Source organism: Camponotus vicinus, unplaced genomic scaffold, assembly GCF_025532165.1.
Source record: "Camponotus vicinus isolate PSW18456_S1 unplaced genomic scaffold, iyCamVici1.0 SCAF_9, whole genome shotgun sequence".
Lineage (NCBI taxonomy): Eukaryota > Metazoa > Arthropoda > Insecta > Hymenoptera > Formicidae > Camponotus > Camponotus vicinus.
Window position 1 is genome coordinate 13,912,812 of NW_028141981.1, and position 26,886 is coordinate 13,939,697.

Here is a 26,886-nt window from a genome sequence, read left to right on the forward strand (position 1 = left end):
TTTTTATACGCTCCGTCGAACATGCTCTCCGCGCCCGCATTATACCACTTTGATTTCATTCCGCGGGTTTATTATTGATTTCGAGTTAAACGAACGCGTCGTTTTCTTTCAATTAATTTTAATACCCGCATCTCTCTCTTTACGAGGACGGCTACGGCGTCTCCCCCTTATCTATGGAATATTCACGATGCGTAAAAAGTATCTTCCGTCGCCGCGATATATACGCGCAGCTTGTTTTCGGAATACCTTATGAGGGACTCGTTTCATCGGCAGATTACGTACCTGGGATAAAACGGAATGAAATAGTATACTATTTATCTCGTATCGTCGGGACGTATCTTTTCTCGAAAAATACACCTCGGCCGTATCCCGCGCGCTTATCTCGAATAAATATTCGTCGGCGCATCCATCGGATACGTCATAAATTTTCATACGCATGTTAATGCGCTCTTCATAATTAATAAAGCGGCTAAAGAGAAGGAGATACAAGTGTGCGATTCAATGGCATTGCTAATTATTTACACGCACGGAAATGAAAAACAAATATTTCCCGTTCGATTAAAACGCGAGAGAGAAATTTGCATTTTCATGCCTCGCTCTTATAATCGCGGCGACATTAGGTGCCAAAAGGGCGGAGAGCAACAGCCGTGAACGTTTGCGAGCGTGACGCTCGACATCGAACCGCGGCCCCTCCGCAAACCTGGAAGACAAATCGGCCCCGGTGGGTGCAAACGTCGTAATTATCGGAGGCGGTAATCTCTCGACACGAGAGAAAAGGAGGAGGCGGTGGAGGAAGCGGAGGAGACGCTCAGTGAAAACTGCGTGACAGAGTGGCTCGGCCCGTTCACCCTTGGCGTCCTCCGGGCTGGTTTGCCCCCCTTTTGCCCGGAATGTCGGCCATACATTACCGCCGTTAGAACCCGCCAGCACTATATTATTCCCTAGCGCGGCGCGGTAAAACGAGACGGCGGTAGAACCCAGAAGGGAAGAGGAACGAAGAGGTCGAGGAGAAGCGAAGGGGGCGTCGAACGCCCGCGAGAACAAGAGGGAGAGAAGGAGAGCGAGAAACGGGGGAGTCAAGTGGATGAAAGGAGAGAAACGTGGCTCACTCGGCTGCTGATAAACTACCCTACCGCGCTCACTCCGCAGGTATAATAAAATGATATCTGGCCGGCTGTATCGCGGGGATTCTCCGGCTGCGAGCGGCACAAAGTTGCCGCCTGCGCGCCCGCGGCGGTCGTGATAAATAATGCCGCGCGGCCCGAGAAGCGGCGGGCGGGCCGCGTGTGTTTCGTTTCGTACCACATCCAGCCACGGGGTATCGCGAATCTCGCGCGCGCGCGGACCCCGATCGCGTCTCTCGACTCGCGTATGCAAACACGAACGAGACTGCGCGACACCTCCGTGGGTCCGGGTCTGTCCGCTCTTCTCATTTCGTGCCGAAAGCGCGTGCTCCGATGAAAAACGGATGCTCCGAGACTTGTGCGCGCTCCTCTTCACTCGCTCGTAAATCGTGAGACTTATAAAGACGCACCGCGCCCCTCCCCTCTCCTCCTCCTCCTTCTGCTTCTCGGCGAGTTGAAATACTTATGCCGATATGTCGTGTGAGCGAGCCGACGAGCTGGAAAACGATGTCCCCGGTAATATCGCGTCGCGGCGAGAACGCTCGTTCCAGTTCGCACGAAATGTCCTGCACGACGACGTGAATACGACGTTGCGTGACAGCCGGCTCGTACGCTTTGCTACGTCGACTTTATCGGACGTAATATCGGGCCCGGAGCGCGCTATGATGGTATCGTCCGTCGCCGTGTTTAAAGCCGTCAGCTTGACTCAAGATCCGCGCATACTTTTACGGTGATCTCTTAAGATTTATCGATGATTAAAGACCGCCTCTGATTGATCTGAAATCCTTCCAAGAGACTTTTGCTAGTCGAAGGATTCACTTGAAATTTGATATTAATATCAGTAATGACGCGCGTCAAGTGAATTTAAAACACTAATCGATTCGGACATTGCGTTAAGATTTATTTGCCGATATTTTCCACACTGTAATTCATTTTACGCGTGATATAAGATTATAAGATTATTTTATATTATTAATTTTATATTATTAAAGTATGATTCGATTATAATATGTATTTATCGTTTAAATATTTTTATATTAAATATTTCTATTCTTTCACCATATATTTGGTGATGGTAGATACTATCCATGTGTGTAGTACAGACAGTAAAAAATCTGACAGCTCGACGCCTTTGACGTTAAACGAATGAAATCTCTCCGAGGAAAATATATATTGATGATGTATTAAATTCAATCGTTAATTTTCACTATACGCCGCTCTTTTTGTGTGCTGTTACAAAAACGCTGCATCATTTCGGCTCTTTGGAAAGTGTCAACGAAATCAGTTGAGCCATCAAAAGATTTTCGTCGGCCGATAGCGAGCAAGCTCGAAAGAATTCGAGAGATCGGTCGTCAATCAAACGCGAGGAAGATCGTTGAAGATCCATTACCGAACAATGTCCGGTGATTAGCAAACGCCAGTGATGCTAACGACAAGCAAACAAATCGTGGCTTATCCTGGATTACGGCTCCCCGAGGGGTACTTAGGTACCGCAGTGAACCAGGGTCCCCGGAGCCTAGTTCCGAATATTATACACTGCCTGTCACTTCGCTTCGCTATGGCTTATGCCACCCCAACTTCTCCTTTAACCTGTCAGGTGAGAGACGCCGTACCAGTTATCCGATGGAGAGAAGCCCTGACGAACGCCATCCGCAAGACCGCTCTTGTTCGATCACCACAAAAGAGAAACGTTTGCCTCTGTATCCATCGATGTTACCTTTATGCCTAGTACCGAGTTTGGCAAAAGGATAATCGACGGTGTAAGCTTGATGGTTTACATCGCGAAAGGCGTTAACGCTATTGTGGGTCCAACATGTGAAATTCATGTACACAAGCTTTATGCTCGTGTCTACTATCTAAGTGCTATAGTTTTCATAATACGCTGGCAAAATTTCATTTGTCGCGAATTCTTCCAATTTTGAATATTTTATTATTTGGAGAGCAAAAGATATATTTAATAACGTACATATATTTTTAATAAATAGCTATTGATTCAAATTTATCATATCATATATATTATACAGTTAAATATTACTGTATTTTGATCGATTAAAACGTTTATAACTTAAAGTTAAACTTGTTATCGGGCAGTCTACATAATTTCTTCGAAATGCGGGCACATAGACTAAATAGTTAAAAAGCTATTAGTTTAAATGTCTCAACGTTTCCTGTATTTAAAATTTAGGAAGGAACAAATTTGATAAACCTTTTAATTTATTAAATATTTTATTCAGTTTTATCTCTCAAATATTGCAATATGTATAATTGAATTACAAATCTTCTGGAAGACATTTTCAAGTCAATAATAGTATAGATATACTTAATCATGTGTATCTGAAATGTTGGCATAATTTTAATAAGAATAAAATAAGGACAATGTGTCCACGTAAGATTAACACAGTCGTCTCAAAGTCTGCTCTGTCAAATACGCCAAGGTAAAGTGGCAAGCTAAACGAGAGTCGCGTGAATGCAATATGTATTATGCGTATGGAGATAATATAGAGCCCCGGGGAGGCGGTGGCTGACTGAGTTTATTTCGAAAGACAACAATAGAATGCATCGGTAGAACGTATTGTATGCAGGAGGGCGCGGTATGGCTCACAATGCCTGCTGCATTATGTATCGCATGCTGGTGGTTATCTCTATGTGTTGTAATCCTAAACAACCATCCATACACGCATCTCCCTGTCCTGCCAATGGCGTAGCTACGTCTGCGTCAAAACATAGTATCCGAATAAAAAACTTGTTATATGCAACACATGTGGCTTCTCCCGAAAATTAAATTCTGTTGTAATATCTTGTCAAAAATATTATTTTAAACCTCTTATTAACCTCAACCTACCATCTCAACTTTTCATTGCATAAACTTTACGAATTAAAAATCTTTGATTTTTGTTTGTATAAGAAATTTTAATAGTAAATGTTTCTTAAATACTTGTTCAAGTGCATCATATTATTTTAAAGTAAAACAGATATTAATAGAAACAAAATGTATGAAGAAGAAATATATGCTTTGATTTCATTCTATTATATCTCGTAATGAGGTGCTTGAACTCTTTGCTGATATTCCAAATAGCAGAGCAGCCGTTTGCTATTCGAACTTGGGAATAACTGAAGTGAGGAATAATAGGTTCTACTGTGTCGGTGTCACTCTATTTCTCGATCAAACGCGAAATGGCCTCCGTTGAAATCCCTCTGCCCATTTTCGTGCAGCTCTTTCGGATATCTTTGAAGACGCACCATCCCTGCACGTGCTACCGCGATCGAACAATGTCACCCGACGATTGGCCACAGGGGATCGACAATTTTGACCTCGGCAAATCCCTTTCTGAAGGTGTAGAAACGATCCAATCAACGCCATTGCTTTCTACGATCTTTCGTCCCGACGCGACCACGGCCTTTTCTTACTATCCAATAGAGAAATCGTACAATTTGTATCTCCGTCGGGAGTCCATCGTTTGAGCTTTAGACTCTTGACAAAAAATAAACGAAGGATGAATTGTGACGAAAAAATATATATCTATCAGACATACAAAAGCAAATAGAAAAGCACACAATAAAAAAATAAATGGTAATCGTACCTTAGAAATTGAAACAATAATCGTATTTTCGAAATTTTGCACGTGTAATGCTTTTCATAAATATCTATACATGTGAAATATGTTTTTTTTAATTGCTGTAATAATAGCACTATTGAATTTCGTATGCAAATAAAAGCAAGAATGATGTTTCTAACGTTGTCAAGTCAATGAAAAAAAGCAAGAAACAAAAAGGGGATTAAGGACAATATTTTGAGCACAAGCATAAGAAAGAAAGAAAATGGACGGATAAATCTGGATGCTCGAGAACATCATCCGCCAGCTGGTTTCCGTCACTCATGCGCGGTCTCTTTGATCTTTCTCGCATGTCTATCGTGCACTTAAGCGCGTTTTCTCAACTTGATTTCGACCCGCACGAAGCGTACATCTATGGCCCCGCAACCGCGGCTCGTTTCCGCTGCACAAAAAGTGTCCAACATGCACGAAATGTGTGAATTTAATTTAACTGATTCGCAGCATCGTTAAAATCTGTAAATGTGTAAAATAATGTTTTTTGTATTTATTTTTTAGCTGAAATTACATACAAATATTCAATAATTCAATAATTCATAATTGTTTAAGTAATAGAGAGCAGATAAAAAATATTGATGTACGTATAAAAAATTGCTAACACAGATAATTTTTAATTAGATTCTCAATTGATATATTCGCACGCGCGTAATAAAATTAAAGCAATATAAATAGCATTATGATCGTCACGAGTGTCAAGGGTAAGACACTGATATTTCTGCCAAAAGATATTTTTATTCGTATAACCTATACTTTGTGTACCTCACGCAGTTTTCCTCTAGCGAATTTATAATAAAATCTGCGAGGAAAACGTTACATTAAGAGACAAATGACAAGAGAAGACTCGGTTAATGGACACGTTACAAAATCAAAGGCGCGCAATGCCGACACTCTCATGTTCACTAATTAAGTCTCTTTCTCAGTCTTTAAATATGGAATGTCTCCTGGCAGCTACGGGAGAAACATTCTGCAATGTCGCTGACGTCCGAGGAGACACAAAACATACCGGACGCAGGCGCGCCATTTATCATTCCCGCAATTAGGGTCGAATATGTGACAACCACTTAACGGAATAATGCATCTAGGTCTGGGACTAGTTTTTGGCTTCTCTTAATAGTTCAGAGACATTGTGCGGAATATAAATGTATCAGTTCTTCGGAGTCGGATTAAACAGGTTTCGAGTCCCACGTTTTACAAGAGCCGCTGCATGATTGAAACGATTTAAGTCATAAAGAATGCCATATAGTTGAAGCGATATAATTGTTGCGCACATCTGCGCGTAATAAAGTCGTTTTGCAGCCTAGATGAAAGATATTTACGGATGAGATCAGTTTTATCACGAGAATATTCGAGATAATTAAAGATAAATTATTGAAGTGTCTTCCAAGTCGTAACAGATAATTAATCTAGTTGATGACGCGCTATTATGAGGAAGATACCAACGCAAAACGCGACTCATCAAGATGCACGGTTTGAAATATAAACCGGGGACACCGGGAATACGCCAACAAAACACAGTCCATTAACATAATACATGTGTCTGCTACAAAAACCTCAAGCGAGTAGCAATGGAAGTAGTATCTTCCAACATCGCAATTCATAAATAAAGTTGGTTCTGCCGAAATCTACATTTATTTAAAAATCACAATACCATGGTGTCACCGGGCAACAACAAATTTACACTTCGTTTAACAGCTCAGCAGGCTCAATCGATGAAAAACACTGCACGCAGATACAATTGCATCATTTATTTTCAAGTTTTATGCAGCTACGTGTCCGATGGCATTAAACAGGAGCGTAAAATTTACACGCACATCGTACACGCGATCGAATAAAAAATATATAATAAAATTCCAAAATTGTTATTTCTATCCGATAGTACTCTCCGATATCCCTGATGCAAATATTCACAAAACAATATATTTTTAATTACAACAGAAACAGATGTTGAACATAATTCAGCGAGAATGAAAATGTTTCAAATAAAAAACCGGGAATAAAGGGAATGAATAATCATTAAGATTAATTTGCAATTTCGTAATTTTAACTTTCAAAATTCTTTAGCATCGCCCAAATTTTTCCACTATAAAAGGACTGTTTTTAATTCACGATCGTAATGACCCAACAACCATTCGCGACTAAACGCAACGCATTCATCGATGCCGCAATTTCCAGCATCTGGCTCGATAGCGTAATTTGAAAATGCGGTAATGATTGCGGTAGATCGAGCCGTTTGCTTTTAACGCGGGGCCAGGGGGGGAGAAAGGGGGGGCGCGCCGACGGAAATTCATGACGTCGCGTCGGATCGAAGCGCCGCCGCGCGATGGCTAAGCATCGCAAACCCTCGTTCCCTTCGCCCTCGTATCTCGCCACGCCGTCGTGGCACGTCGTAACGAGGTACGAAGGAAGGCAGTCAAGCAGAGTCAGACCAGGCACCGGGCGTCACGCCCGCCAGTCATCGAGCTCGTCAGTCGCCCACGAACGCTTATAAAGATTCTCGCGAGCAGAATGTAGATACGAGCTGTCAGCTCGACATGAAGCATGCCGCCGACAGCGCACGGACAGGCGGGACAGGCGGCGGAACAGGCGAATCTATCTCCTCTTTCTTTCCTTCCTCCCTCTCTTTCTCTCTTTCCCTCTCGTGCACGCGCCGTCTCTTTCAGATCCGCCTCTTTCTCTCTCGCTCTCCGTCAGCTCTGCCAGCTGATTCTGTTCTCCTCGGGTTCTGTCCTCTCTCCTCCTCGCTCTAACTCGATTAAGTCACGCGTTTCCGCCTTTTTGTCATTCCACTTGTACCTTCCGTCTTGCGATCCTCTATCTTTCTCTGCTCACACTTGGAGATTTCTTGAGATATATATAACTTTTATTTTCCTTTTTAACCTCTGTTTTAACTGCATTAAACTTGGTCGGTTTTTCCTTTCTCTACGTGGCTCCCATTATACTATTTCCTTGTTCTCTTCTTCAATGAGTATTTACCTCGCTTAGTACATTCTTTCACTATTGTAATCCATTTAGAGTCCTCTTTCTTCTTCCACTTCGCATCACCGCATTTTCCGTTCTTACTATATCATCCCGGTTTCTTATATTCTCTAATAATATGTTGTCTCCATTTGATGTGATGACTTCGTTTAAATCGAAACTCCATCTTGATGTCTTTTCCTCTCTACAACTTCTTATGCACCCGTCCATCATCTAATATCATTATTAAATGCTTTTTTTGATTCCTTATTTGCACGCTGTAAAAGATTCAATGACTTTCATTGCTTGACAAATTTTTTTAATCGTGTGTAGCTTTTGTCGATCACCGAACTCAATTTGTTAACATTAAGCTCCTTTATCGCGAAATCACGATATCGTTTGAGGATTGAAAAGCAAACTTTCGGTTAAATAACTATCTTAATTTTATACCCATTTTAACCTTTATAGAACATTTAGAAGAAATTTAATTCCCTTCTAAATGTCAATTTTTAAGAAAATATAATGCAATAATTTTTCCCCTAAAATAAATGTACAAATAAAATGCAACAACTTTTCCCCTAAAATAAATGTATAAATAACGCAATAACTTTTCCCCTAAAATAAATGTATACTAATAAGAATATTAAGAAAATCGCTTATAGAGATTCGCTTATGTAGATTTGTTGGAGATCGTTGCTGGTGTATCGGATGAGAAAGGAACACGTTGCGTTTTCATTTTGTCTAACGGATATGAGATAAGCCAGACGCATTTCCATAAACGGAATGTCGCCTCCGCATTTTTCTACTTACGGCGCGATGCCACGTTTATGTCGTGACTTCCGCTCCAGGTGTTGAGCAGCGCATTGCCAGTGCGAAAATGGAGTTATTTTATGCCGAGCTTATGAGGATCGTTCGAGAAAGAACCCCGCGGAATAACAGCTATCTATGTACCGTTTGCTCTCCGATTTGTACGCGTTATCTTCCTTCTCAGTCTCGATATTTTTCGACATCGAGATTGCAATACAATGAAGGGTAATTGATTTTTGTCTCGATTCTGTCATTTGCATAACTCATATCGTAACGTCAATAATATTACATCACGGCGAAACGATTCACATTTAATATTACTGAATATAAACGGATATAATTTAGCGTAATTTGAATTTTATAAATAATATTGACATCTCGAAAAAGACATTTTGGACTCGCACATTGTTATAAATGCGGGACTTGTAAAATAGCGTTTCATATAATATTCTTATCTATATTTCACATCTGAAAAAGAGCCTTTCTCTCTCATTTCACGTAAAAAAAATACAATTAAAAAGAATTTTTTTTCTAATAATGGTGTAATTCTTTCTTATAAAAATTATAATTAAGAGATTGAGAAAAGGCTTTTAATAAAGAAGGAAACGTATTATATGGTTACGTAAACCAATGTTTATGACCATGTAGTTTAACTCCAATACCTCTGTAATACTATCTTTTTTTCTTACTAGATAAGAATCGAAGGTTTCTTACAGCTCTTTCAAATATTTCATCTATTATACTTGTTTTCAAATTTCAACATTTTAACGAGACTCGCAAGTATGTTTTATTTGTAATTTAAATTAGAAAAATAATTATGTATTAAAATATACACAGTATATCATTGATACGCTCTTTGATAAAAAAACATGTTATAATATAATTATGAATATATGAATATATTTTCTCAATCGTACGTACTAATTGCAGCGGCTTTCGAGAGAAATCTGCTTTAAGAATTTAAATACGAATTTATATTGCGATTCGAAACGTTACATTGTTGATTGTCAACGGAAGTTTATTCGTCCTGTCAGTGTGAATTACGAGTAGAAAGCTTCGATAAGGCAAATTGTGCAGGCGGCATTAAAATAGTTGGGTATATTTATGATATTCATTACAATTTTATCTAATCGACTCGAGCACCATTAATTATTACTAGCTGTGAACAATTACGCTTCGCGCATGTCTTCCTGAAACTTTCTACAGAACGTAAGCGGTCGTCTATGCGTCACACTAATGATTTTACAATAATTTAGTTATGAAACCACGCATTTTTTAATTGATACTTATTTCGTTATCAATTCCGTATTCGCTTTATGATCATGCACATTACATGTAGAGAAAGTTTCGAGATGTTCAACAATTTTTCTTCATGTAATTCTTAACACACCATTATTTCTTGTCAATGTCATATCTACATTCCTGTCAATGTCATTTTTAATGAAGATAATTTTGAAGAGTTAAAAAAATTTATATCTTTACATATTCGTTTCGATTGTTATATAATTTGTAAATTAATTTATAAATTAATAATTTTTATTTACACATGGATAGAGTGATAAGATCAGAGAAGTACTTAAATACTATAAGATTAAGAGCAAATCCGGATGAACAATTCACATCGCTTCATATCATTTCGTATTGCTTCTATGTCACTTCGTACCATCTCATTTCGCGTTACACGTTAGGTCGTTTCGTATCACTGCCACGTCACTTCGCGTCACTGGCACGCCAGTTCATATCACTCTTATGTCACTTCCTATCATTTTCCCGTCATTTCGTATCCATCGTTATATTACGCGATACCTATGGGGCAGACGAGAGACAAAGGCAAAGAGAAAGTATGAATGACAGCGAGATAGCGCGCGCAAAGGAAATCTTTTATCCAATATTTAATTTTAACGAAAATGCTTCTCTTTATAAATATCCAATTCGTAAGAAACGTCATATGAATTTCAATAGCTAGGAAAAGAGACTAGTAATAATGATACTCGAAGAAACACACATGCACACACTTTGGAATGAAATTATTATTCTCCGTCAGTTGTCAGTGATATAGAGGTCCTAAAATTTTTCGTTGGCGGAATAAAATATGACACGCGATATGAGCGAGAAGCTGTTCGAGGTGTTTATTTAGGATAGCAAACTCGTGCAAAGTAACGAAGGAAGGAAGAAAGGGATTAGCCTACACAACTGACATTGACGTATGCGCATATATCGTATATCCTATTGCTTACTTTTATATTTCCCTAAAGTGCGTTCGCACGATAACAGATTTCACGTACGCTCGCGATATAATTGATAAAAGTGTACATGTATAATTTCGAGCATTATATATACGCGTAATAATAACATCATTCAGGAAAACGCTCCGTTGATTCCAATCGCGATGAAGGGGAAAAAAAATCAGTTAACGTCAACCGCAGAAATCGCGCGTATTCTCTTTTACATCGAAATATACAGCGGCTAACAACGAGGGAAAATTTGATGCCCGATTAACTGCGTGGGCAATCGATCATTCCCACGTCGATCAAATCAGTCTGCGAGCGATCGACAAACGATCGCCCGGCGAATTGTAGCCAATCGGTTATCGCGATATCGCACGACGGTACGAATGTTAGCGGAGGGGGGAGGGAGGAAAATTAATCCCGATGTTAATTAATCCCAACAACCTCTCGCGTGTCCCGAGAAAATATTCTCTGTCTTATCATCATTATACCTTATATTATCATTACTATTAAACCGAGGTCTATTATTCACGGAACGTCTACGTGTTGTCACAATAATAATAATAATGTTGATTGTCTCCAGCCACCGACTCACGCCACTTCGCGTCACTAGGTCCAATTATAGTGGAGCAAAGGGTGCTGCCGGTGACGGCAAACAACGATGACGGCGACGATGTTGCTGGCACCGCCATCGTCTCGCCGCCGCCTTTGGACAGGCCGGGTGCAATTGCAAGTTAATCAAGTCAAGTGAACGCAGTTGCGAGCATTCCTCGAACATTCCTCTTTCCAATATGGAAACGAATCGCTCGAATGGCCTGGGGATCGTGCAAGAAATAAATATTTTGCGAGAATACGAGTGAGACGCGCGAGAGCAATCGCCATCGTCCGTATCCCAGTTCCCCGTTAAGCTAGTCGTATCCCTCGACTTTGATCAGAATTTATGTTCTCACGATATGATTGTCGGTGGAAAGTTAATTTCATGCAGATCGATAAAATAATTTGCTTGTAACCGATGGCACGGCGAGAGCAGATATCGAAAAGTTGTTAAACATATTAATTACGATAACCTGTTATTTATGGCCGACGATTGCCGACTTATATACGTGTGCGTGGCGTTAACGAAACTAGTTTTCCAGCTATGAAACGAGCGATTACACGTATCATAAACCTTTGGAAATTTATACAGGTTGCATTAATGCTCCAGTTCAATAACATTATAGACACCACGCCCAGTTTCGTTGCTAAAAAATCCAACATTGAGATACAATACTGTCATTGTAAAAATAGCGACATGAGATGTTCGTTCGTCAAATTTAAGATACGAGCGAGATACGATCGACAAACCATACTGTCGAACCGAGAAACGATCTCTGCTGCGTGTTGGCGGTATGCGTTCGTAAAATACAGCCATTACGTCAAAGAGCCGTCGCGTTACGCTCCCGTTGCACGAATGCGGTACTGACAACTGGCATATAGAAGCGGCGAAAGGGGGCGACGGACGCCGGGGGGGGAACGGGAAGGCAGGGGTAGGCGCGGAGCGAATAAATAAAGCTATCTCGACTTGCGTTTATCATTCGCTATCCGAGCGGTCCTCGTAAATCTGCCCACCATCCAGCCAGCCGACCTTCCTACCAGCCCGCCTGTCTGCCCCCAGTCGATAAGAGTCGGCTACGGGCAATATGTTGCATCTCACCCTCAGACTGCGCTTCATAGCACGAGCGCAATTATGCTACAACACCAAGGAGAAAGACAGAGAGGGGGAGAAAGCAGAGGTTTTAACCTTCGCAACCGTGTTGTCCGTTTCTCTCTCTTGTACTGCTTACCTTATCTTAGGGTCGCCAGCTTCACGCAATCTGATAAATATATGGTTAACAGAAGTTGGAGATGTCGACAAGCTACGCAATTCGTAAAAGGTTACACTCCGATGATCGGATCGAATCAATATATTTTTTCAGAAAATTATCGTCATTTATAATAAAAAAAATATATAATTATATTTTATCGTGAAAAAAGGAGATTGATGACAGGAGAACAACTTTTCAAAAGATAAAAATCTGTGATAATTATTTATAATAGAGATTAATAGCTGCTTATTTGCGCAAACTTAAAAACGTGACGAACAAGCATTCATAAAAAATTGATACAATATATTTATGCAGATTGCAAGTAAGATATTAGAAACTTGCGATGTAAAGATCCAATGACGAACAATAAAATTGCAGTGGAAGGTCAGATTAATTTTTTTAATGTCAATTGTTAATAAGATAATGAATGCATACTGCATGAGAATAATTGCATATACATGTTTCAATGTATCAAAATTAATGAAATCATTGCACAATACGATAATTGGACTAGTCGTAACACAATCTTTGCGAGCCTTGTCTCTTCGTCATCGAGGTGTAGCGCACAAATGTAAAATTATAATTGCAAATCCACCATTTCCCGCGTATGATCGAGTGGAATGTCGGAAATTTTTTTCTCACTTACCGCGTACGCGATATTGTTTGAAGTCCTTGACTCACATTAAATGCTTCTGAGAATTTATGCCTCTAGCGAATGCTGATTTATCAAATGCGATAATCTGATGCAGATGCGAATACTGGATATAATTACTTTTCCGATATCATTAATTGTTAACTTAGTCGCACGATAATTCTCATAAAGTGAAGTAGAATGCATCTTGATATCATAATTTTAAATTAACATATTTTAACATAAATTCGCAAGGAAGGATTGTAACATATCAATGCTATGGAGCATTAAATTTTTTTTAATAATTTAGCCCCTGTCATTAAAATCTCATCAGATCATCATTACCGATATCCTTATCCAGCGTGTATCTTTGGTCGTCGATTTAAAATATTGCACCCGAAAATCGAGCATAAGATCCTGCACCTGCGACACATAAAAAGCCGGTTGCAAACGAGGGAGAGCGGAAAAGAAGGCTGTAGACGAAATCGTGCATTTCGTCGTCAAAGACACGCGATGACTCACTCGACAAACCATCGATGTGTCGTCCTCATATTTATATCCGGGACTAACAGTGTCGCCGTCATCGTCGCCGGGGACAAATCGCGGGACCGCCGAACGAGAAGGAAAGTGTAAAACGCGAAGGCGCAGGAGAAAGAGACGCGCCGCGACAAACCTTTCAACGTTTATTTTTGTTCGCTCCTATAGAGTCGATGTGCGACTCGTACAAGCCTCCCTCTTCTTCCTTCTCCTCACATCGCCAGCTTTTCAACTCCGGGTCGGGAGTCCCACCAACGATGCGCCGCGTATATACGATCCAGTAAATTCTTTTTACAGCGTGGTTAAATCAGCGTGAGATGAAAGGCAGGCCAGAACACGACCGGGATGATCGTCCGGGCTTTAATGCGAATGCCGCATTAGACGCGAGTCCGCGCGTATAGCGGCACGGTCTTCCTCTAACCCCCTTCCTCCCCCTTTCCCCGGCGAGGCGCGGGACGGCGTCTTGTCGGGCGAAAGAAAGAGAGAAGAGAGAGAGAGAGAGAGAGGAGTCTCTTTGATCCGCTTAGGGCCGGGCTGCGCCGTCAAAGTAATCCGACAGTAGATTACTTTCAATATATGTATACGCGCCGACGAGGGGGAGAGGGGGGGCGAAGCGCAGAAGAGCGGTTACGCGAGGGGGGATCCCCGGAGGGATGAGACGAGACGAGACGAGGCGAGGCGAGGTGAAGTGAAACGAGGGGGGTTTCGAGCCCGAACCCACGAGCGCGAATGCGCGACCAACGGCCGTATCTACCGTCGATTTATGCGGCCGGCATCGCGATATCTCGCTCAAAAGCGAGTCGTCGGCCATCCGGTCCTCCCTCCCCCCTTCCCCCTTGCCCCGGTCCCCCTTTGGTCGACGAAAATAGCGACCGGTATGCAGAAAACATCGCATCATGCCCGGCAAGCTACCCATGCGCTCACCGAATTCTCGGTGATTCCGCGCGAAACTCCACGGAGAGATTTACATTCAGGTCGGGAGAGTAACGTCCGTATTACGCGTAACGTCCGGCGAATGCGTAATGAGACTAACGAGCGTCTAGATGCGTAATGAACGCGCTTCTAACACGCGCGGCATGCGCGTTATAGGCCTCGGATTGAGATACAATACACGGGCACAAATAACAGCTTTATTTAGCAACGGAATTTTTACGACTGGAGAGCAAATCGTCTAAATTTTATGACACAATGATTAACTTGATGATGAACTTAATGAGACATTGATTAAAGAATTACTCGAAGAATAATGCGGAAGAATTCTCTAAAAACTACATTGTTATTAGCACACTCCGAAATATTCAAATAAAAGTTGATTGAGATGCACAGGCTCAAATAACAGCCTTATTTAGCAACGGAACTTTTAGGACGCTCCGAGAGCGAATCGTCTAAATTGTATCTTAATGAGACATTGATTAAAGAATTACTGGAAGAATAATGCGGAGGAATCCTCTAAAAACTACATTGTTATTAGCACACTCCGAAATATTCAAATGAAAATTGATTGAGATACAATACATGAGCTCAAATAACAGCCTTATTTAGCAACGGAACTTTTAGGACGCTCCGAGAGCGAATCGTCTAAATTCTATCTTAATGAGACATTGGTTAAAGAATTACTGGAAGAATAATGTGGAGGAATTCTCTAAAAACTACATTGTTATTAGCACACTCCGAAATATTCAAATAAAAGTTGATTGAGATGCACGGGCTCAAATAACAGCCTTATTTAGCAACGGAACTTTTAGGACGATCCGAGAGCGAATCGTCTAAATTCTATCTTAATGAGACATTGGTTAAAGAATTACTGGAAGAATAATGTGGAAGAATTCTCTAAAAATTATATTGTTATTAGCACACTCCGAAATATTCAAATAAAAGTTGATTGAGATACATGGGCTCAAATAACAGTCTTATTTAGCAACGGAACTTTTAGAACGATCAGAGAGCGAATCGTCTAAATTCTATTTTAATGAGACATTGATTAAAGAATTACTCGAAGAATAATGTGGAGGAATTTCCTAAAAACTACATTGTTATTAGCACACTCCGAAATATTCAAATAAAAGTTGATTGAGATGCACGGGTTCAAATAACAGCCTTATTTAGCAACGAAATTTTTACGACGACCGGAGAGTAAATCATCTAAATTCTATCTTAATGAGACATTAATTAAAGAATTACTCGAAGAATAATGCGGAGGAATTCTCTAAAAATTACATTGTTATTAGCACACTCCGAAATATTCAAATAAAAGTTGATTGAGATGCACGGGTTCACATAACAGTCTTATTTAGCAACGGAATTTTTACGACGAATGAAGAGCAAATCGTCTAAATTTTATCTTAATAAGACATTGATTAAAGAATTAATGGAAGAATAATAGTAGAGGAATTCTCTTAAAACTACATTGTTATTATATCACACTCTAAAGTATTCAAATGAAAGTTAACGAGGGATGAAAGATGAGAAGATTTACCACAGCATCGCTGTGTACGATGATTTAAATGGATTATATGACAAATTCGTAGGACGTAAATTCGTCGAAAGACACGTCATTTCAAGTTCAATCACAGCAGCGGCGTAACAAGCCGTAGATTAATTATGGTGTCGAGGTGAAAGACCAAAAGTACCGAAGGCGACATCGGTGACTTTCACATCTTTAGACTGCAACTGGCAACCCGTCAATTAGTGCCATCGTCGGCTGCCCTTGAGGCTCTTCGCCGGGTCCCGCTCTTTTCTCTATTATCGCGAAGAATTACGGCGCGTATATCTTTCAGACGGTAAGTCTCGGTTCTGCTAAGCTCGGTCGTCTATTGCACCGCTCGATTAACGGTCGATTTTGCCTGTTGGGCAGCTATTAAACGGAAATGCAAGAGGGAACCGAAGATATGAAATACGAGACGCTTTACGCGCGGAGATCTCTTAGAAACGGCATGCGATGTACGGCAAATATCTCTCAGGTCTCATAAAGATATCGCGTATTATATAAACGTCTTCGGGATATTCTTGATGGAATGCATCCTGTAGAGATGTCACGCGCGCGCGTTCTATTCTGTCGTATTGTGAATAATAAAAAAAAATCCCAATAGATCACGTAGCGTACACGTTTCCTCAATTTTTATAATTTCGCATACCGTTCGATCGATCAAGTTTATATGTATCACGGTAGATTATCAATTTTAAATATCCTGTAAATATATGTATTACTTTGCAGAATATTAAATGTGATACGGATGTCTAATATTAGATATGCAAGGTGCGTAACGTGTGTCTATTAAGTTACAAGTCCCGTTTCTACAACGGCTATTTACCTGTTGCACGTCCGTCAATTATCGATTGAACTTGTCAGGCGAATCGTTGAAGAATTATAGGAAAGGGTCATCGTAGAGGGCCAAAGTACGAATATGTATTTGACATAAAAATTGTTGGCAGAAACAAAAATGTCATTTAACGAACGAGCATTACAATTTTGAATGTTTGGTCAGACTGACAATGAGAGAAAATTTAAAAATATAAAAATCATGTATGTGTGTGTGTATGTGTGTGCAACTTTTATTTCATATATATATAAAATAAAATAAAATAAAAGGCTGGACATTTAATTTCTCGAAGCTATCAACGGCACGAGATTATCTCTCCGGATACGACAGAAGTGCCACGCATTGATGGCCGCGCCGAACGTTTTAAGAATATTTTACATATGCGGCACACATAAAGTACACCTGTCAAGTCGTACGTTTCGTTCGTGCTAAGGCTACTTGCCCGTTGCCGGTTCGATTAACGGTCGATTAGGCCTGTCGGCCAGCCGTTAATGCGATACGAGAAGGAGCTGAAGATATGAAATGCGAGATACTTTATGATTCAAGATAACGTTATGAATGGTAACGAGCTCAGCCCGCCTTCCACCGTGTATACGTGTATATCACTTTGCGCCCCCGTCTCGCTTTAATCGAACGGAAACTAATGAAGCCAATATTGCGCCGTAATAAATTTGTCCGACCGTTCGTGTCTATCGGGTACGCGGAATACGATTCCGCACGAAATATATTAACGTGTAGAAATGTCTCTTGCACATGCAAAGTTTCGTATCGCGTGGCATTTTGACTCTACGAAGGACTCGAGGACAAAAACATGATAAGTTTGACGTTTCTCGTTCTTCGTCATCGAAAGACTCTTTCGATAGAATTTTTCATACATTTACCAGATAATATATTTTTTTTCAAATATGTATAAAAATAAATAAATAGCAATAAAGGTAATTATCGATATTTTATTCTATTCGCGGGCGCATAAATAATTTTACATCTTTGTTAAAAATATGTCAATGACATCGACAATATCACAATTGTTGGTTTGGATAGCGATATTCGTGACGAAATATACAGCGGTGATTTCGAGACACCCTATATGTAGTCGCATACGTGTGCAATATGTAAACCGATAATAGTCGTTCGAAATAACCAGTCTCCCAGTCCGAATGACGAAGTGTTTGAAATCAATAAATGAATGTTCGTTGACACAAATTATTATTGCTTAATAACTCTTCGTCCAAGTTACATATATAAATCGAATTTATAACATATAAATACAAAACCTAGCAGTAGGAATAATATTAATACTAACAAGAACAATTTTATACTGCCATACTTGTGTGTGATATCAGCTCATTCGTTGCTCGATTATGGCCGATTATTGTAATTATCGACTATTTTAACGGCTAAAAATATACACTAATAAGTTATGATGATAAGCATCAAGTAAAGTTACGAATATTATTTGCGGTAACATTGTATATATGTATATATATGTAATCATAATTATTATAAATATAATTATAATTATCATGTATGTAATTATAATTATATGAATTTTTTGTATACGAGAGATTCGAATTTAGCTCGATACGTGAAATATATTTAAAATTTTTCATAGCATCAAATTTCTATTTTATATAATGGGATTATAACATTAATAATGAAATTCAACAAGGCTGTAAATATTGAAAATATTTATTATCTGCGAATTGCATTCATAAGCATTGTAAATGATATACGAAGTAATATCGTATTTAAATGATGAAAATTATAGTTTTAGTATTTAATCAGATTATTTAAATTTATTAAATTAAACATACGCGAAACATAATAGCTGGAAAATGCCTGATCCAGAGAGTACTTTTGAAGCACTATTTTACCTCGTGTTGGAATTAATTTCCTGATTATGTGATATACACCTACATGAAACACACTATGCATATGAAAGAGCAGCTTAAGCGAAGTACAATAGTTGAGGCACTTTCCAGCCGTGATAATGCTTTTGGCTGAGTTATTCCGTAATTTTCACGAAATTGTCCCGGAACATGATTTGTAGAGTTATTAAGATTTAGTGAGATTAGAGGGAACCGCCGGCGTTTTAGGAATATACAGCCGTTATAAAGGTAGACTAAATACGACGGCGAATTTCAAGCAGCTTACCCTCGACATTATTTCAGACGCTTAGAACAGTAAGATGGATATTTAATATACCGAAACAGCGAGCTTAAATCTTCTCGAGCTCCCTTCGATATAAATGTCTTGACAAAATTACGTCAGCTACCAACGGAACCGTCGCGCGCTATCATCTCGGATCTCTAATCGTCGAGCGTGGAAAGTCGCTGCTTAAGGCGTCGAGATGCGGAGGAAACGCCGTAATCGAGGAAAATACATGGGGTGCCGCGTGGTCGCGACACGGTACTGCGCTCTGCCATCCGACACGAAGCTCGGAGCACGCAACGCCGTATCTTGTTCTTTGTTTAACTCCTTTCTCACCTCCTCACGCCGAGCGGAACGAACGTATTAGGTTATGGACCTCGCTTTTCCAGGCGCGCAAGTTATAAATGGCCGTTGCACGCCGAGCTGAAACGTATATACGCGCCGGGAGAGCGCACCTCGTATCCTCCATCTCTCGCGGCGCGTTAACGCGCCGCGAGCGGGACGAGGACGGAGCGAGGCTGGAGGAGCGCGGGACCAGCCGACGTAGTCGATGGAGGCGCGCGGGCCAGCGGACTCGGATTTATGAGACCGTCATATTTCGCAAGTTGCGAGCCGGTAATTCCTGGCCGTGCCGGCGATTTATGGCCGCGGTGTGTCCCGCCTGCGCCATTAATCCTTCCCTTTCGCCCCGAATCGAACTTCCACCTATCCTCCGCCGCTTCCCCCTTTCCCCCCCCCCGCCGCCTCCCTCCTCCCTCCGGGGCCCGTCGCTTCTCCGCTACCTAATCCCGTCGTCGTACACGCTATTTCGTGTACATACGAGCGGGCGACAACGGGAACTAATCAGTTCTTTTCGTCACCTCGCACCTACGCAGACTCCGGCTGACTTTTAGCCCCTTCTCTCCTGCATTTTTTTTCCTCTTGCACTCGTCGCGCGGAGAATTAAGTCGATTGAGCGCCTTGTAATATTTTATCGGATATTTGTGAAACGATATATGATGTAAAGGTTTTGTTCTTTCTTTCTTTTTTATTTTTTACATCTATCAAAATTATACTATTAATTATATAATCTCTGGAAAGATTATTTCATACGAGTCAATTTTGCTCGCGTTATTAATTTTCATTTTAGCGTGTCGCGTAAATAAAAAAAAAGAGTAGTATGTTCGACTCGTTTTACGTCTGTCTTTTTAGCGAGGAGCTAGAGCGCGGAGGAGAAATCCAACGGTGGATTATCAAAGACTCCTATCATCACGCGGATCATTAAGGTAACGTATCGCCGTGGGCGATTTTCAACGAGCGAAATGAAGATTATAGGCTGCGCGAGAACCACTAAAAACATCCGAGACGTGCAAGATCGCGGAACACTTCGTGACGTGTTAATTACGCGTTATACCGTCATGCCTCGACGGTCGGCTACGCTTCAGGTGTATCGTCTTAGTTTACCTCCTCATCGCGTATTCATTGTCGCGTAATCGATGCAGAAATTGATCCACCTCGCTTGGCAGATTCATTAACGAGGAATAAAATTGACGCGGAAGGAACTTTATCTACTATAATTATTATGATTGACGTTTCTTGTTTGGCCATCATTAGATGCGAGGACGGATAAACTGTGTGCGCGTTTCCGTGATTCTGTTTCCAATGAGCGAGTGTGTTTCGAGATGAGTTACATACACGTTTAATCAATTCTAATTTTGTTCTCTTCTAGTTATAAGTCGCTTATAAAATGCTTTTTAATTTAATCACAAAAAATAATTTATCTCTCGCCAATTTTATATGCTTTTTAAGTCTTTTCATTGTCAGAACAAGCTGTCATGTAACGTTTTACTTCATTGGTTAATTGCTCGTAAATGCTAATGTCATAGTACAGCTTATCAGTATACATTTCACAAGGATAATTTATGCCTGCAATAGTTTCATAATTAATTAAGACTGTCAGGTCGATTCATTAGTTGCGTAACTACAATCAACTCGATTGCATCGCTGCGGAACGAATCAAGGCTTCGTTATCTTCTTATTAAACAAATTTCTTATACGTATAAAATTCCCATCTCATAAATAATCATGCTATACGCGAATAAATTGACGGTAAAGTTTCTAACGAGAATTTAATATCTACACCGTCTCTTTGAAAATTCGAGTCGCGGCTGATCCAGATGCAGCCTCCAGCAAGATCCGCAAGATCCTTTCATAAAATGAGATACAAATTCAGAAAAATATCATCTCCTGACCGAGAGCGTGTAATTAGGGGACGCGGTTACCGGTGATTACGTTACGATCGTATCGGCGCGAGACGAGTTGTCGACCAACGAAATAATTTATCTCGATCGGGAGTTGTCGGCAGCCCTCGCGCAGAAACGAAGAGACCAAAGAGGAGCCGGTTGCACGTCAAGTATGCGCGGAATGAAAACTGTCAGTGGCCTGACACGACGGACTGGTTGGGGGCGACAGCTCGCTAAATGCACAACCGCCCCGCCTGACTCTATCCAACGTCTGCATACCATCCCGCAGCCGCCGTTGCTGGAAAGTGCGCGGCACGATATTGTAGTCCGCGCGTCAGAGAAAAGGGAGGGAGGACGCGGAATAAATAAATAAATAAAAAAAAGTGATTCGTGCGAATGCGTGGTATTGACATTTCGCGACCAGCAGTCCATTAACCCCTCCCCGCCCTCTCCTCTTCGTTCCCTCTCGCCTCCTCCCGACGATGACGGAAAGGCACTCGTCGAATCGCCAAAAAACCACCTCGACTGCTTACCCGCGAGACCGCAAATGCAACGCTCGATTTCTTATATCTGATATTTCGGTTAACTTTCTCTTTGACTTTCTGTTTCGAACTTTCGATAAATATCGTATATGCACAATTCAATCACCGTTAAAATAATAAAAAATAGTATATATTTTGTGAAATTTATAAAAAGTTCTTTTGTGTGCGGAGACGTGTCCTTTTCCGCGCGTATTTTCAAAAGCAAGAAAAAAGCCGTTTTCAAAATAAAAATCTTCATTAAGAGACAAAATAAAGCGTAGATTATCACTTTATTTACTCAGAGAATTTAAAATTGCCTTGATAACGTCGCCTTTTTTCAGATGTATATGTATATCTAATAGCGCAGCGTTTACTGCGATTTTGTGCGGCAATATTTCATCGCCTAACACATTATGAATTAACGAAAAGATCGTTTCTTCGTGGAACTCGAACCCAAGATCTTTCGCTTATCAGCGGATTATCATTACAATAACTCTATTCACGCTCTGCGCAATAATACTTTTCTATTTGTATTTCTAAAAGTGTTATGTTTACAATTGGTATGTCAGATCAGATATACTCAAAACTTTAGGCATAATATTGTAAGTCAGAAAAAAGGAATACAAAACGAAAACATGGTTGAAAATCACGTTCGTTGTCATGGAATAGCATTTGTTTCGTGTTGTTTAGCTCCAGTGATAACGGACTCATTCATAATAATAACAGCTCCGTTATATCACATTTTTACATCTACGTGATATAACAAACTTAATTCGCGCTGTCGCGTCATGAAATATCGGAAAGTAGGAAGAAAAGAGGGAGAAAGTATAATTAAATAGTTTTTAAGAGTAAACAATTTTCCCCTAAAAAATCTCTGGATGGTCAAGACGTAGCGCGGACGTTGTGATAATTTATTTACATCGACTACACGCTAGTTTTCACTTAACCTTGCGTACGGTGGTGACGTGGTAGATATTAGTACAACGTCAAACTTATAATTGGCGTGTCCCGATCGATATTTTAATTTATCTAAGGGGAGTGCTTCAGTGATGCTGTCAGTGCACTTAACGAGTAAAGACAGCCTGCCTAACAGGCGAGCAGAAAATTGAAAACGTGACGCCAGCCATTCAGACGTCATGTACCCACGTCGTAAAGGCTGTCAGGAAGTAATAAGTAAAAATAGGTCTTTCCCTTCAATTCGTCGATTACATCGACAATTATCTGCAGATCATACTAGATCTCAAAATTACTCCAAGATTTCCGCCACATGTCATCAAATGGGAAATTTACATAAGGCATCGTGGTAATTAATCAGAATAATACATTATTCATGTTCGTATAAGATATATTTTAAAAGGAGGAGTATCAATAATTTTAAAGTTATGCTTTAAAAAAGAACTTTTCAAATCGAATGGGAATAAAATTATATTCTTCTAATTTCTATTCAACTAATTTCAGAATTTAATGAAATTTTAATTTGAAGCTTACAAAATACATGCAATGTAAAAAAATTATTAATAAATTGCGAAAGTTGTAATAAATGACGATTTACTTTGTTGTAAATATTATCGCTAAGGAAAAATTAATTTTAAGTTAATTAACAAATTCCATTAAGAATTATATTCAGATAGTTCTTTAAGACAGATTTTTAAAAATATTTCTTGCGTGATATATTAAATTTTTAGATTTACTGATATTTTAAGAGTATAAATTAAAGAGTTTGAAATATATTTAACGTAATTCTCTCTCTCACTTTATTATTTACTACTTTACTACAAGCCAAGAGTTTTTGTCTAAAGGGATATTGCCGAAAACGTTTGATTTAAGCCGCGTATGCTGTTGTGATTAAAAGAACGAAGAGGAAGCAGAGTAGCCGTTCTGAGAACGGGATATAAATGTCGGTCCGGCCTTAGAAAAAAGGAAAGGGGACGGTTGATGCAGAGCCGACAAGACACGATCGAGTCATGCTGGCCCATTGTTCCGCGGTAGATTGGCTGATTTCGTCGGGACGTTTGACGAAGCCGCAGCCGATACGTTCGAGATTGATTGGCAGTGATAGGGACGATCGACGAATACGACCGAAACCGGCACGGAAGCCAATAAAGGTAATTAATGGCTCAGTCAGCCTGTAGATGTTCCGAGAGAGAAAGAGAAACGATGCAAAAAGGGAGAAAGTGCGAGAGAGAGAGAGAGCATGTTATATCACGCATCCAACTTGACGGATTCTTGCAAAATGCTTTCCGTTCGTTTGCTTTTTGCACTGTACTTTAATATACGAGACGATAAATTTGCACGATCTGTGTTCGATGGAAATAAAATAAGAGATTTTCATTCTTGTCTCAAGAAATCTTGGAAAGTGTCTGTTGTGCAAATAAGACTCGCGATGAATCAAGATTCTCACCAAGTGCGGAAGATTACCTCTCAAAGTCAATTGAAAGAATCAGTTTCAAGACATTTCATTATTAGGTTAAAAATGTAAGGCTGCCCTCCGGAGATATTGCGCGCGCAAACTAATAGGCATCGTGTATACGTATAAAGACACGCAGTGCCTACGTTCGCCTCGTTACATCCGAGACAGCGTCGCTTACAGGCTTTTCAATCACTGTCTCCGTCTGCCACCTTCGCTTATGGCCAAACTTTTCTCCTATTCGCAGCTTCCCGATGTTCTAGCGCCTCATACATAGTCAGCACGCTAATCATCAGATTGCCCGAAGCGATACTGAGTTGCACACTTGTCAGTGAAAGGTGAAATAAAGCGGCGAACAAGTTGCGCTCATGAATCCGATTTATGTATGTATATCCGAAACGCGGTCCATCATCTGTTTTCTTTCTTTCCTCTTGACCTTTGTGTAGCTGATGACTCAAAGTACATGTATGTTTTTTGCGGCAATAACATTTTTCTTCGTAATTATCAATTTGCAATAACAGATATGAAGAAGAGTATTATCAAGCGAAATTGATAAATAGAAGTTTTATATGCCATGTGTTCATATAAAATATTATTAAATTAATCTTTTCAGTAATGATAAAATTGCAAACTTGTGGCGATTATCGCAAAATGCAAAACATTTTTGCTGCGATATACTGAAATACAAAGATAAAAGAGAAAATGTATATAATTCAGACAGAATATTAACTTGTCTCTCTCCTTCTCGAATTATATTTATTATATATATATCTAATGGTAGAAGCAATCGTTGATTGACCTTTTCGACGTGAGCATTTCAATCGAAGACATGTCAACTTTTTATTTATCCAGATAAAATATAGATGGATGGAACCAAGTACACTAAGAGTCATAAGAAATGAATAGAGACCGCTTCAATCGATATTAGATATTAGCAATGAATGAGACATGGACACAGTGCGGCGGAATTAAATGTCCATGAGGTATTTAATACATTCAGACGGCTTCGCATTATTGCATGACATTTCCATCGGCGTCTCGTCGAGGATGAATATAATAAATCAAATCGGCAATTGAATCTGTTTGGCCGAAGATTTAAAAGTCAAAGCCACGTGTAGGATCCGGTTATGATTCATGTATTCGGCCGAAGATCGAAGATATCGCGGTCCCAGCGCCGTGTCGGGAAGCGCGAAACGGGACAATGCAGTTCGCGTTTCTACATGACATCTACAGAATTCCTGAGGGTTCGCCCCTCACGTAGACATAACCCAGTTACGAGTAATCTAATGCTACAGAGCGTTCTACGAGTCAATGACATTTACGACCCAACAAGTAGCATTAATTTGCGTGTGCATTGTTCGGAGAGTGAACGATGTGTGAAACTATTGTGCGGTGAGTTATGTCACGAGGATACTCATGCGGACGAGAGAAAGAAATCCAACGACGATCTGACAACTATATTTAGCGTCTGAATAGATTTCTCAAAACTTCCCTTGCCAATGTATTCTTACATAAGCACACGTGCGGGATACTTTCTTGATTCTGCGTCATCAAAGTACCAAGAATGATCGCGTGAGAAGGGACGTATTAGCGCGTTCCCCTCCCTTATATTCCCTCCCTTTAACGGCCATAGAGAGTCCAGTTTCGTTAGCCGGCGTTCCATTTGTTTCAATTCATGGACAGAGCTAATTACGAACACACCATCGAGTAACGGCACTCTCGGAGTCTTGCTCTCGGCGCGAAACGTAGCGCGGGCTTGGCAGCTCGGGGTTGGCTGGCTGACGTTACTTCGGTCAGGACAGTTCCTGTCAAGCTACATGGAGACAAACGAGCGACCGGCAATCAACCGCTGTTAGCCCCGTCCGACCTCTCGCCAACCGCTATCTGACCGTTCCTTTTTGCCCTCGGAGCCGTTTCATCATAATTTATTGTGATACCGTCACGTTAATAACTCAATTTATTTCACTGGAGACCCTATTATTTTTACGGTTAGCCTCGGCCTGTCGTCGCGAAGCGCTACGAGTGTTGCGACCGCAGACCGCGCAGAGCCGGTCACGCAGCTCCATCCGGTCTCGCGTGACTCTTCCGGCGACGTAGATTCCGATTGCTTACGTGGAACGAAAACTTGCCCCCGATACACGCAACACGGTTGAGTGAAAGCAGACTGGACATATTTAATTCTTCGCAGTTAAACTTTGTTTTTCAGAAATCGCCATGGACGGAATTAATGCGATGTGTTTCGCATTAATTACTTGATTTACGATGAGAGAATAATTATCTGATAATCATCAGCAATAAAATGAAAGAAAAATAAGACATAACTTATGAATGTTTGCGACAGCTATTTGGAAATATCGGTTGCGTCACTTTAGACTGCTTATTTACGAGGATATAAAATCTTCGAAACTAATCAGCATGTTTACTTCGACATACATATCAATTGAGAGAGAGATGGTTGTTGTTTGTGTAACTGGTTATTTGTGTAACTCAAAAATTAGAGATCCAACGAAAAATTTACGTCGCACTAA

At 40.3% G+C, this 26,886-nt stretch overlaps 1 protein-coding gene across 1 annotated transcript in view; it reads right to left on the reverse strand.

The window, feature by feature from the left end:
• Positions 1-26,886, reverse strand: part of LOC145976874 (lachesin) — a 371,398-nt gene that overhangs the window by 232,755 nt on the left and 111,757 nt on the right. The gene's annotated exons all lie outside the window — the stretch shown is intronic.